Below are 12,782 nucleotides of genomic sequence, written 5' to 3'. Positions count from 1 at the left end.
GCCATGTGGGGGCTGCAGGGCCCGCCCCTCCCAGCGCGGCTCCCCAGGTGCTGGTCATTCCCCAGGAGCCTCAGCAGCGCATATGCGCGCTGTCTTCCCGGCTGGCTCCCCAGCCCAGAGCTCGAGTGCCAAGTGCGGAGTACACACTGGGGTGGGGGGCTCCCAGGCGGTCTCCCGGGGTGCGGAGCAGACTCCGGATCCTTGCAGGTGAGTCGGGCCTAGCCCCTGCCAGGGAGCAGGTCGCTCCAGTGCAGAGACCTTGGGAGCATCCTGCGAAGGACCCGAGGCCGAGGCTGTCACGAGGGAGATGGTGCCCTGCCAGAAGCGCAGGTCCCTGCCTGGCTTTCTCATCCCGCAAAAGCCGGCGGGCGTCACAGGTCGAGCAGATTGGGGGCGGGGGTTGGGGGCTGCGGAAGGAACCCGCTGGGCTTCAGGAAGTGCGGAGCCCCTGGGTTTGTTCCCAGGATGTTGCAGGTGGGGTTCCTGCCTGTTGCTGGCTTCGCCGGCTCCCCTGCATGGCCAGCTCTGCCCGCCTGTTTCCTTGCCCCGGAGGGAGCAGCGACGTGAGGGGAGGCGTTCTTTGGGGTTCCGGGTCCGACCTTCTGGCCTGGGGTCTCTCCCTGTCTCTCTCCTGCTCCTCCTCGGGCCCTTTCTCCCTCTCTCGCCGCCGCCCCACCCCCACCTTCCCCTGCCTTTCTCCTCTGGTTCTCTCTCTGTCCCCATCTCCTTTCTCTTTCTCTAGGTCTCCCCCCGGGCTTCCCCGTTCTTTCCCCCGTTGCTTCCCCCTCTGTCTCCCTCCCTCTCTCCTTCCTGACACCCCATCGCAGGTCCCAAGGGCCTGAAGGAAAACCACCAGGCCTGCGGCACACCCTAAAAGTTGGTCCTTAGGAATCCATTTATGCGAGAAAGGTAATTATCGGGAAAATGCTTTTAAGAGTCGAATTAACCAGAGAATTCTCTGGACGTTTTATTGTTGTGGTTGTTTTTTTGCTTGTTTTTTTTTTTTTTTTTTTTTCGCTTTTTAGGGCTGCACCCTGGACACATGGAAGTTCCCAGGTCAAATCGGAGCTGCAGGTACTAGTTTACGCCACAGTCGGTGCAATGCACCATCTGAGTCTTGTCTGCAGCCTACACCACAGATCACGGCAACACTGGATCCTTAGCCACTGATTGAGGCCAGGGATTGAACCCGAAACCTCATGGTTCAGAGTCTGATGCGTTTACAGATCGGGAACTCTTGTTGTTGTTGCTTTCTTTCAAAAACGGGATGTTTTTGAAGTTCCTGTTGTGGTGCAGGGCAAATGAATCCGACCAGGAACCATGAGGTTGTGGGTTCCATCCCTGGCCTCGCTCAGTGGGTTAAGGATCCGTCGTTGTGGTGAGCTGTGGTGTGGGTCGCAGATGCGGCTCGGATCTGGCATTGCTGTGGCTCTGGTGTAGGCTGGAAGCTATAGCTCCGATTAGACCCCTAGCCTGGGAACCTCCTTATGTCGCGGATGTGGCCCTAAAAAGACAAAAGACAAAGAAAAAACCCCCAAACAAACAAACAGAAACCAAAAAAAGGGAGGTTTTTTTGAGGGGGGTGGGGGTGGCCAGGTGTGGGGCAGGCTGCTCTTGGTATGGGGTGGTGAATATTCTGGAAAGTCCACTGCTCTGTTGGAGCTTCAGAGAATTGATTTTTCCGGGCAGGTGCAGAGCAGGGAGACCCGCCCTAGGCTTTGGGAAAGCCTGGACCTGGGCTGGGTGGGGACAGACGGGGTTCAAGAAAGAGAATCAGGAGTTGGTGAACGGGCGGCTGTGTTTGTTGAAGGGCTGGAGAAAAGGCACTTTCAGCTGGTAGCCCGGGAGTCCCAGACCAGACGGGAAAGACGAGGGTAGAGAAATTGGGGTGCGTCTGTGGGTGCGACTTAAGCAGATTCAACTGTGGATACAGCTTCAAGGGCCGTGCAGAGATTGCTGGCATCCCGTTGCCGAGATGGGTTCGGGCCATGGGAAAATGATCTCCCAATGATCCAGTCTCAGATCCCCCGCTCTTCCATCAGCTGATCTTCCACGAGGCCGTTCAGGAGGCACAGTGGGGCAGGGGAGGCTCCTCAGTCATTGGGGTTAGGAAGACGCCATCTCCACAGGGCAGAGAATAAACTGGATCCTTAGCTCACACCATGCTCAACCATTACCTCAAAATGCAGTCAGGGCCTCAACCTCACATCTGAAACCCTAAAACACCTGGGGAAGAGGTGGTGACATAGGAGTCAGCAAAGATTCAGTGGCTCTGACAGCAAAAGCAAACAAACAAACAAACAAACAAACAAAAAACAAAAAGCAAAAGCGATGGCACTGAAATAAAACAAAACGAAACTTCTGCACAGCAAATGAGACAATGGAGCAAAGAGACACTTTCTCCTTTCCTGCCCAATGGGAGAACATATTTGCAAACTATAGAGAATGAAAAAGCTGCTATGTCTATCCAGGGTGTCTTGGGAGGTGGTACTTTGTAACAGTTCTGAATTGCCGGTTGATCCATATCAGACAGTTTGTCTTAGTTATGCCAATAAGTGAACTCACTGGTACTTCTTAGTGAAAGAGGCCAGCTGTCCTATGAGGGGATTTCTAGTTCCCTGTAGGATGAGGGCGGCACTAGGAAGTTTTCAGAGAGCTGGTGGGATTTCCTGAATTCCCTGGAGGACCCCTCTCGTCTGTGCACCTGTCTGGTAAACTCAGATTCTGTGTTCCCTGCAGAATATGCTTGCGACCAGCCTCCTGGCTGCTCCGATTGCCCCCCTCCCCCCCAACAGCTTTGCAAATCGGATTGTGTTTCAGAGACTCATCTGAGGCTCCCAAGGCTGCTTCCTTTTTTCTTCCCCCAGCCCGCGGGTTTATCTTTTTTTTCTTTTTGTTTTTTATTACTCAAATGAATGTATCACATCTGTAGTTGGATAATGATCATAATCCAATTTCACAGGATTTCCATCCCACAGCCCAAGCACATCCCCCACCCCCCAAACTGTCTCCTCTGGAGACCATAAGTTTTTCAATATCTGTGAGTCAGCATCTGTTTTGCAAAGATGTGCATTCTGTCCTTTTTTCAGATTCCACATGTCAGTGAAAGCATTGGGTGTTGGTGTCTCATTGTCTGGCTGACTTCACTTAGCATGGTAGTTTCTAGGTCCATCCATGTTGCTAAAAATGCTGGTATTTCGTTCTTTTTGATGGCTGAGTAATATTCCATTGTGTATATGTACCACATCTTCTGGATCCACTCCTCTGTCGATGGACATTTAGGTTGTTTCCATGTCTTGGCTGTTGCAAATAGTGCTGCAATGAACATCGGCGTACATGTGTCTTTGAGAGTCATGGTTTTCTCTGGAGAGATGCCCAGGAGTGGGATTGCTGGATCAAATGGTAGTTCTATGTTTAGTTTTCTGAGGCATCTCCATGCTGCTTTCCACAGTGGTTGCACCAATTGACAATCCCACCAACAGTGTACTAGGGTTCCTTTTTCTCCACACCCTCTCCAGCACTTATTGTTTGTAGACTTTTGGATGATGGCCATTCTGGCCAGTGTAAGGTGGTACCTCATAGTGGTTTTGATTTGCATCTCTCTAATAATGAGTGATGTTGAGCATCTTTTCATGTGTTTCTTGGCCATCCATATGTCTTCTTTGGAGAACTGTCTGTTTAGATCTTCTGCCCCTTTTTTGATAGGCTTGTTTTTTTTTTTTTTTGGTAAGGAACTGCAGAATTTGTTTATAAATTTTGGAGATGAATCCCTTGTCAGTCGATTCACTTGCAAAAATTTTCTCCCATTCTGTGGGTTGTCTTTTTGTGTTGTTTAGGGTTTCCTTTGCTGTGCAGAAACTTTGAAGTTTGATTAGGTCCCTGCCAGAGTCCAGCTTCAGCAGCCAGGATATTCCCTCCGGGGATGGACAGTGTCGGCGAAGCACACGGAGACAGCCTCTTTGTCCCTTCTTTCAGGGCGCTGGACTGCTCAAATTTTATTAGCATAGTTAGCAGTTTATACAGACAGCTTAATTGTAACTTACATCACAGTGCTTAGATCATATTCTCAAAGATTAAATTTTAGACTACATGGTACAGTAGATATACAATGTGTTCTAAAAATTTTAATCAAAACAGATACAATGCATCATGCAAAATTATAATGGCTACAAAACATTATGTGGAAAAATCATTATATGAAAATAAGGCAATTCGGTATAAAAACGTCTTGTGGTTACTTTTAGCAAGCGCCGCCCGTTATTGTTTTAAGCTAAACTTTAACAACTAGAAAGGTCACAAGCACAAGAATTTAACATTTACAAAAACTCATTTTTAGATTAAAGCTTGAGGCACTAACTTCAAAGCATTATGGTCAAGGGACACTATGAGAAAATATTTTTTTATATCAGAGCAACTTAATTTCATAAAACTTAAAAGCTCCCTACAAAACTTATTAAAAGCAAGATTATATTTTTCCATCAAGAATGATATATGTCTAACCTATTCTAACCTATTGTACACTCCACAATTACCTAACTCTAAAACCTATTTTTACTTGTAACAAACCAATGAACACTTTGTTTTGCTCACATTAGATCTGACTAGGGGGAATTTCACCAAGGAGAAGCTCTTATTATTTTATTACTGTTCCAATTTTTGTTGTTCCAATTTTATTGAATCACAAAACAATATAGAAAAGTAACAAAGAATAACAAACAAATAACAGAAAAGCCTGAGTTATAAGTAAATAACAGGAAAGACTGAATTTTTCAAGAAGCAATTTTTATTCTTGCAATATTTTGTAAAGCCTTCATTTTGCTATTGTTGTGTTGTTGTTGGGTTAGCAGGTGAGCCTCATTATTTTTAGAACTTGCCCTCGGAACTGTGCCGGCGGGTAGGCTTTTTTTCCTTGGTTAGGAACCCTGCCTTCGGAACTGAGCCATCAGGCTAGTTCCCTTCCTTGGCCTCCTGTATCTCCTTGGCTCCCCGCAGGTCCCATTTGCTTATTTTTGTTTTTGTTGTCAATACTCTGAGAGGTGGATCTGAGAAGATGTTGCTGTCATTTATGTCAGAGAGTGTTTGGCCTATGTTTTCCTCTAGGAGTTTTATAGTGTCTGGTTTTATATCTAGGTCTTTAATCCATTTAGAGTTTATTTTTGTGTATGGTGTAAGGAGTGTTCTAATTTCTTTCTTTTGCATGTGGCTGTCCAGTTTTCCCAGCACCTCTTATTGAACAAGCTGTCCTTTCTCTACTGTATATTCTTGCCTCCTTTGTCATAGATGAGTTGGCTGCAGGTGCGAGGGTTTAGTTCTGGGCTTTCTATCCTGTTCCACTGATCTATATTTCTGTCTTTGTGCCAGTACCATGCGGTTTTGATGATTGTTGCTTTGTAGTAGAGTCTGAAGTCCAGGAGCCTGATTCCTCCAGCTCCATTTTTCTTTTTCAGGAAGTCTTTGGCTATTCTGGGTCTGTTGTGCTTCCAAACTTTAAAATATTTTGTTCAAGTTCTGTGGAAAGTGTCCTTGGTAATTTGATAGGGATTGCATTGAATCTGTAGATTGCCTTGGATAGTATAGTCATTTGGATAATATTAACTCTTCCAATCCAAGAGCATGGTATGTCTTTCCATCTATTTGTGTTTGATTTCTTCCATCCATGTCTTATAGTTTTCAGAGCACAGGTCTTTTGTCTCTTTAGGTAGGTTTACTCCTAGGTATTTTATTTTTTGGATGTGATGGTAAACGGGATTGCTTCCCTAATTTCTTTTTCTGCTCTTTCATTGTTAGTATATAGAAATGCCTTCGATGTCTCTGTATTAATTTTGTATCCTGCGACTTTACCAAATTTGTGGATAAGCTCTAAGAATTTTCTGGTAGAGTCCTTAGGGTTCTCTAGGTGTAGTATCATATCATCTGCAAATAGTGATAGTTTTGCTTCTCCCTTTCCAATTTGGATTCCTTTTATCTCTTTTTCTTCTCTGATTGCCATGGCTAGGACTTCCCAAACTATGTTGAAGAGTAGTGGCGAGAGCTGACATCTTTGTCTTGTTCCTGATCTCAATGGGAATTCATTCATTCAACTTTTCACCATTGAGAATGATGTTCACTGTGGGTTTGTCATATATGGCCTTTATCATGTTGAGGTAGATTCCCTCTATGCCCACTTCCTGAAGGGTTTTTATCAGAAATGGGTGTTGGATTTTGTCAAAGCCTTTTTCCATGTCTATTGAGAGGACCATATGATTTTTATTCTTCAGTTTGTTAATGTGGTGTATCCCACTGACTGATTTGCAGATGTTGAAGAACCCTTGCATCCCTGGGATAAATCCCTCTTGATTATGATGTACAATCCTTTTCAGGTATTGTTGGATGTGGTTTGCTAGTATTTTGTTGAGGATTTTTGCATCAATGTTCATCAGTGAAATTGGCCTGAAGTTTTCTTTTTTTGTGGAATCTTTGTCTGGTTTTGGTATCAGGGTGACAGTGGCCTGATAACAAACAAATTTGGGAGTATCCCTTCCTCTGCAGTTTTTTTGAAATAGTTTCAGGAGAGGTGTTAGCTCTTCTCTAAATGTTTGATAGAATTCGCCTGTGAAGCCATCTGGTCCCGGACTTTTGTTGGAAGTTTGTTACTCACAGTTTCAATTTCAGTTCTTGTGATTGGCCCGTTCATCTTTTCTATTTCATCTTGATTTAGTCTTGGAAGATAGTACTATTCAAAGAATTTGTCCATTTATTCTAGGTTTTCTGTTTTATTCGCGTATAGTTGCATATAGTAGTCTCTTATGATCCTTTGCATTTCTGGGATGTCTGTTGTTACTTATCCTTTTTCATTTCTAATTTTATTGATTTGAGTCCTCTCTCTTTTTTTCTTGATAAGTCTGGCTAGGGGTTTATCAATTTTGTTGATTTTTTTCATAGAACCAGCTTTTTGTTTTATTGATCTTTTCTGTGATTTTCTTTGCTTCTATTTCATTGATTTCTGCTCCCATCTTTATGATTTCTTTCCTTCTACTAACTTTAGGGCTTGTCTGTTCTTCTCTCTCAAGCTGCTTTAGCTGTAAAGTTAGCTTGTTTATTTGAGCTTTTTCTTGTTTCCTGAGGTGGGCTTGTATTGCTATAAACTTTCCCCTTAGAACAGCTTTTGCTGCATCCCATAGATTATGGAGTGTTGTATCTTTGTTGTCATTTGCTTCTAGGTATTTTTTAATTTCCTCTTTGATTTCTTCAGTGATCCATTGGTTGTTGAGTAGCATGTTGTTTAGTCTCCACATGTTTGTGTTTTTTGCAGATTTTTTCTTGTTGATTTCCAGTCATATAGCGTATAGCGTTGTGGTTGGAAAAGATGCTTGATATGATTTCAATTTTCTTAAAGTTACTGAGGTTGGATTTGTAGCCCAGGATGTGATCCATCTTAGAGAATGTTCCATGTGCACTTGAGAAAACTGTGTATGCTGTTGCTTTTGGATGGAATGTCCTATAAATATCTAAGTCCACCTGGTTTAATGCATCATTCAGGGCCTGTGTTTCCTTATTGATTTTCTGTCTGGATGATCTGTCCATTGCTGTCAGTGGGGTGTTAAAGTCCCCGACTATGATTGTGTTATTGTCAATTTGTCCTTTAAAGTTGTTAGCAGTTGTCTTATATGTTGTGCTGAACCCATGTTGGGTGCGTAAATATTTGAAATTGTTATATCTTCTCTGATTGATACTTTGATCATTATGTAATGACCTTCCTTGGCCCTTAAACTATTCTTCATTTTAAAGTCTATTTGGTCTGATGTGAGTATTGCTACTCCAGCTTTCTTTTGATCCCTGTTTGCATGGAATATTTTCTTCCATCCTCTCACTTTCCATTTGTATGTGTCCCTAGAAGTGAAGTGGGTCTCTCGAAGACAGCATATGTATGGGTCTTGTTTTTGTATCCATTCAGCCAGTCTATGTCTTTTGGCTGGGGCGTTTAGTCCATTCACATTGAAGGTAATTATTGATATGTATGTTTTTATTGCCATTTTATTAATTGCTTCAGATTTGTTTTTGTTGCTGTTTCTTCCTTCCTTCTTCTCTTGTTCTTTTTTGCCTAGAGAAGTTCCTTAAGTATTTGTTGTAAGGCTGGTTTAGTGTTCCTGAATTCTCTCAGCTTTTGCTTATCTGTGAAGGTTTTGATTTCTCCTTCAAATCTGAATGAGAGCCTTGCTGGGTAAAGTAATCTTGGTTGGAGGTTTTTTCCTTTCATCATGTTGAGTATATCATGCCACTCCCTTCTGGCCTGCAGAGTTTCTGCTGAAAAATCTGCTGATAACCATATTGGGGTTCCCTGGTATGTTATTTGTTTCTTTTCCCTAGCTGCTTTCAAGATTTTCTCTTTGTCTTTAATTTTGGTCAGTTTGATTAATATGTGTCTTGGGGTATTCCTCCTTGGGATTATTTTGTATGCTACTCATTGTGCTTCCTGGATTTGAGTGAGTGGTTCTTTCCTGTGTCAGGGAAGTTTTTGGCTATTATCTCTTGGAATATTTTTTCTGTCCCTTTCTCTCTTTCTTCTCCTTCTGGCACCCCTGTAATGCAGATGTTGGTGCATTGAACATTGTCCCAGAGTTCTCTGAGACTCTCTTCATTTGTTTTCAAGCTTTTTTTTCTTTTGTGTTCTGCACCTGTAATTTCTACTAATCTGTCCTCCACCTCGCTTATTCATTCTTCTGCCTCCTGTATTCTGCTGTTAGCTACCTCTAGTGAGTTTTTAATTTCAGTTATTGTATTTTGCATCCCTTCTTTTTTTTTTTTATTTTCCCACTGTACAGCAAGGGGTCAGGTTATCCTTAGATGTATATATTGCAGTTACAGTTTTTTCCCCCACCCTTTCTTCTGTTGCGACATGAGTATCTAGACATAGTTCTCAATGCTATTCAGCAGGATCTCCTTGTAAATCTATTCTAGGTTGTGTCTGATAAGCCCAAGCTCCCAATCCCTCCCACTCCCTCCCCCTCCCATCAGGTAACCACAAGTCTCTTCTCCAAGTCCATGATTTTCTTTTCTGAGGAGATGTTCATTTGTGCTGGATATTAGATTCCAGTTATAAGTGATATCATATGGTATTTGTCTTTCTCTTTCTGGCTCATTTCACTCAGTATGAGATTCTCTAGTTCCATCCATGTTGCTGCAAATGGCATGATGTCATCCTTTTTTATGGCTGAGTAGTATTCCATTGTGTACATATACCACATCTTCCGAATCCAATCATCTGTCGATGGACAAAGCTCTACTTAAAAGAGACACATGCACCCTCATGTTCATTGCATCCCTTCTTATTTAAGTTTTATATCTTGTATCTCTTTGCTCAGTGTTTCCTTTAAGTTATCCGTCTTTGCCTCCAGTTCATTTCTAATGTCTTGCATCATCTTCAGCATCAATAATTTAAAGTCTTTTTCCTAGAGGTGAGAATCTCCTCATCACTTAGGTGATTTTCCTGGCTTTTTCCTTTCTCCCTCATCTGAGTTATATAGTTCTCTGTCTTTTAATTTTTATAGGTTTTTTGGTGTGGTGACCTTTTTATGGATAATAGAGTTGTAGCCTCTCTGACTTCTGATGTCTGCCCCCCATGTGCCTGAAGTTGGTATGGGGGCTTGCTGTAGGCTTCCTGATGGGAGGGGCTGATGCCTGCCCCCTGGTAGGTGAAGCCAATTCTAATCCCTCTGGTGGGTGGGACTTAGTCTCTGGATGGGGTTAGAGGCAGCTGTGTGCCAGAGAGGGGTCTGTAGGCAGCCTGTTTACTGAGGGGCGGGGCTGTGTTCCCACCTGGGTTGTTGTTTGACATGGGGCTTCTCAGCACTGACTGATGGGTGGGGCCAGATTTTCCCTAAATGGCCCCCTCCAGAGAAAGGCAGCTGCTGAATATTCCCGAGGGCTTTGCTTTTAATGTCCTTCCCTCACAACAAGCCACGTTCCCCCCTCTTTTCCCAGGATGTCCTCCAAGAACTGCAGTCAGGTTTGACCTAGATTCTTATGGAGACCTCACTCTGCCCTGGGACTCAGTGAATGTGAAAGTCCATGCGTGCCTTTTAAAAATGGGGTCTCCGTTTCCCCCAGTCCCATGAAGTTCCTGTGCACAAGCCCCACTGGCCTTCAATGCCAGATGCTCCAGGGGCTCTTTCTCCCAGGGCCAGGTCCCCACACGTGAGAGTTTGATGTGTGGCTCAGAACTCTCACTCCTGTAGGTGAGTCTCTGTGAACCAGTTAGTTTCCAGTCTGTGAGGCTTCCCACCCGGGAGGTATGGGGTTGTTTATATCACGAAATCGCCCCTCCTACCTCTTGATGTGGCCTCCTCTTTTTCTTCTGGAGTTGGATATCTTTTTTAAGGTTTCCGGTCCATTTGGGCGAAGATTGCTCAGCCTTTAGTTGTGAATTTTGTTGTTTTTAGGAGAGAGGTTGAGCTCCAGTCCTTCTATTCTGCCGCCTTAATCCCATCTCCCTCCCAAGGCTTGTTGCATTGATTTCCTTTACATTCTCTGGACAAGTTTACACCTAGGCTGAGGGCTGACTGGGGGGAACTTCCTGGAGGCAAAGTGTGCCCTGGTCCTGCTTGGACTTGAGCCCGTCAGAAGGACGTCCACGTCCCCCAGCTGCGTGGGTCCTGGCCTGGGTGTGCCCGCCCCTGGAACAGACCGGGAGAGCTGGGAGTAGAGCCTCCTGATTCCTGGGGGAGAGGAGGTCCCCGCCCAGGGCCACCGTTAGTCTGAACTCAGAGGCAAACAGGGAGATTGGGCCTTGGTTATTTTCCCGCCTGGACCTCATTGAGGCTGGAAGCTCCATGCTGGGGGTTTCTTCTCACCAGCCAGCCAGCCTGGCCTCTTCTGTCAGCTGGGCCTATGGAGGCAAAAGTTCTCAGAATGTTCTATTGGTGGTATATTGCTTGGCAAGTAAAAATTGAGTCTTTTTTTTTGCTTTTGCTTTTTAGGGCCGCACCCATGGCCTATGGAGTTTCCTAGGCTAGGGGTCCAACTGGCGCCACAGCTGCTGGCCTGCACCACAGACACAGCAATGCCGGATCCAAGCCACATCTGCGACCTATTCCACAGCTCACGGCAATGCCAGATCCTTAACCCACTGAGCGTGGCCAGGGATTGAACCCGCAACCTCATGGTTCCAAGTCAGATTCATTTCCCCTGTGCCAGACGGGAACTCCCAAAAGTGATTCTTTCAAAAATTTTATTTAGGTTTAGTTGAAGTACAGTTGGTGGCATTAGTTTCATGTGGAAACATAGTGATACAATTTCTAATAGATTATACTCCATTGAAAGTTTTTATGAAATATTAGCTACATTTCCCTGTGCTGTACCTATGTTCTTGTATTTGTCTATTTATACTTAGGAGTTTGTACCTCTTCCTCCCCTCCTCCATCTTGCCATTCCCCCTTCCCTCTCCCCACTGGTCACCACTAGTTTGTTCTCTGTATCTGTGGGTCTGCATCTTTTTTGGTTATACCCGCTAGTTTTATTTTTTATATTCCTCATGTAAGTGATATCCTAGGGTGTTTGTCTTTCACTTTCTGACTTCACTTAGTAGGAGAATAGCTAGTTGCATCCATGTTGGTGCAAATGTATTTCATTCTTTTTCATGGCTGAGTAATATTCCACTGTGTATATGTACCACATCTTAATCCATTCATCTGTTGATGGACATTTAGGTTGTTTCCATGTCTTGGATATTGTGAATAGTGCTGCAAGGAACACACGGGTGCATGTGTCTTTTTCAAGGAAAGTTTTGTCTGGATATGAGCCCATGGGTGGGATTTCTGGGTCATATGGTAGTTCTATATTTAGTTTTCTGAGGAACCTCCATACTGTTTTCCATAGTGGTTGTACCAGTCGACATTCCCACCAACAGAGTAGGAAGGTTCCCTTTTCTCCACACCCTCTCCAACATGTGTTATTTGTGGACTTACTAACGATGGCCATTCTGACTGGTGTGAGGTCGTCCCTCATAGTAATGGCTTATTGTTTATGTCGTTTTCACTTTTCTATTTTTTAATGTTTAATTGAGGATAGTTGACTTACCGTGTTGTGTTGGCTTAAAGTGTACAGCAAAGTGATCAGTGTATATATGTGTATGTGTGTGTGTATGCACACACACACACACACTTTTTCAGATTCTTTTCCCTTATAGGTTATTGCAAGATATTCAGTATAGTTCCCTGTGCTACAGAGGAGGCACTTGTTGTTTATCTATATATAGCAGTGTGCATCTCTTAATCCCACACTTGTAACTTCTCCCCCTCCCTTTGGTAACCATAAGTCTGTTCTCTATGTCTGTGAGTCTCTTTCTGTTCTGTCGATAGGTTCATTTATGGCGTATTTTAAATTCCACATAGAAGTGATATCATATGGTGTTTGACTTCCTCTGTCTGACTTCGCTTAGTATGAGAACCTCGAGGTCCATCCATGTTGATGCAAATGGCATGATTTCATTCTTCTTTATGACTGAGTAATATTCCATGGTGCACACCCCCCCCCCATATCCGAAAGAAGGTGAATTCTGCTAACAGCAAGAACAGACTTGGAAGAGAAGCTCAGCCTCCAGGGGAGAACACACCCATAGCTGATTCTCTGATTGCATCTTTTGGAGGCTGCGAGCAGAAGGCCTGGATCACACATGCCTGCAGCCCTGACCCACAGCCACTGTGAAGTAAGGCATCTGCGTTGTTTTACGTTGCTAAGTTGGAGGAAATTGTTACCCAGCACGTGCTCACTGGTAGGCAGCTAAGGACTGGCAGAGCCGAGTGGAG

At 44.1% G+C, this 12,782-nt stretch overlaps 1 protein-coding gene across 6 annotated transcripts in view; it reads left to right on the top strand.

Moving 5' to 3' along the window:
- The window catches only part of LOC102159510 (polyprenol dehydrogenase), a 335,615-nt gene that overhangs the window by 270,664 nt on the left and 52,169 nt on the right, over window positions 1-12,782 (top strand). The window lies entirely within an intron of this gene.

This window comes from Sus scrofa, chromosome Y, assembly GCF_054392235.1.
Source record: "Sus scrofa isolate SSC_HxYL_T2T_F1_AM1 chromosome Y, Sscrofa_HxYL_maternal_Yorkshire_Landrace_v2.0, whole genome shotgun sequence".
NCBI classification, from domain to species: domain Eukaryota; kingdom Metazoa; phylum Chordata; class Mammalia; order Artiodactyla; family Suidae; genus Sus; species Sus scrofa.
Note: the sequence above shows the minus strand (reverse complement) of the source record. Positions and strands in the feature narration are given on the sequence as shown.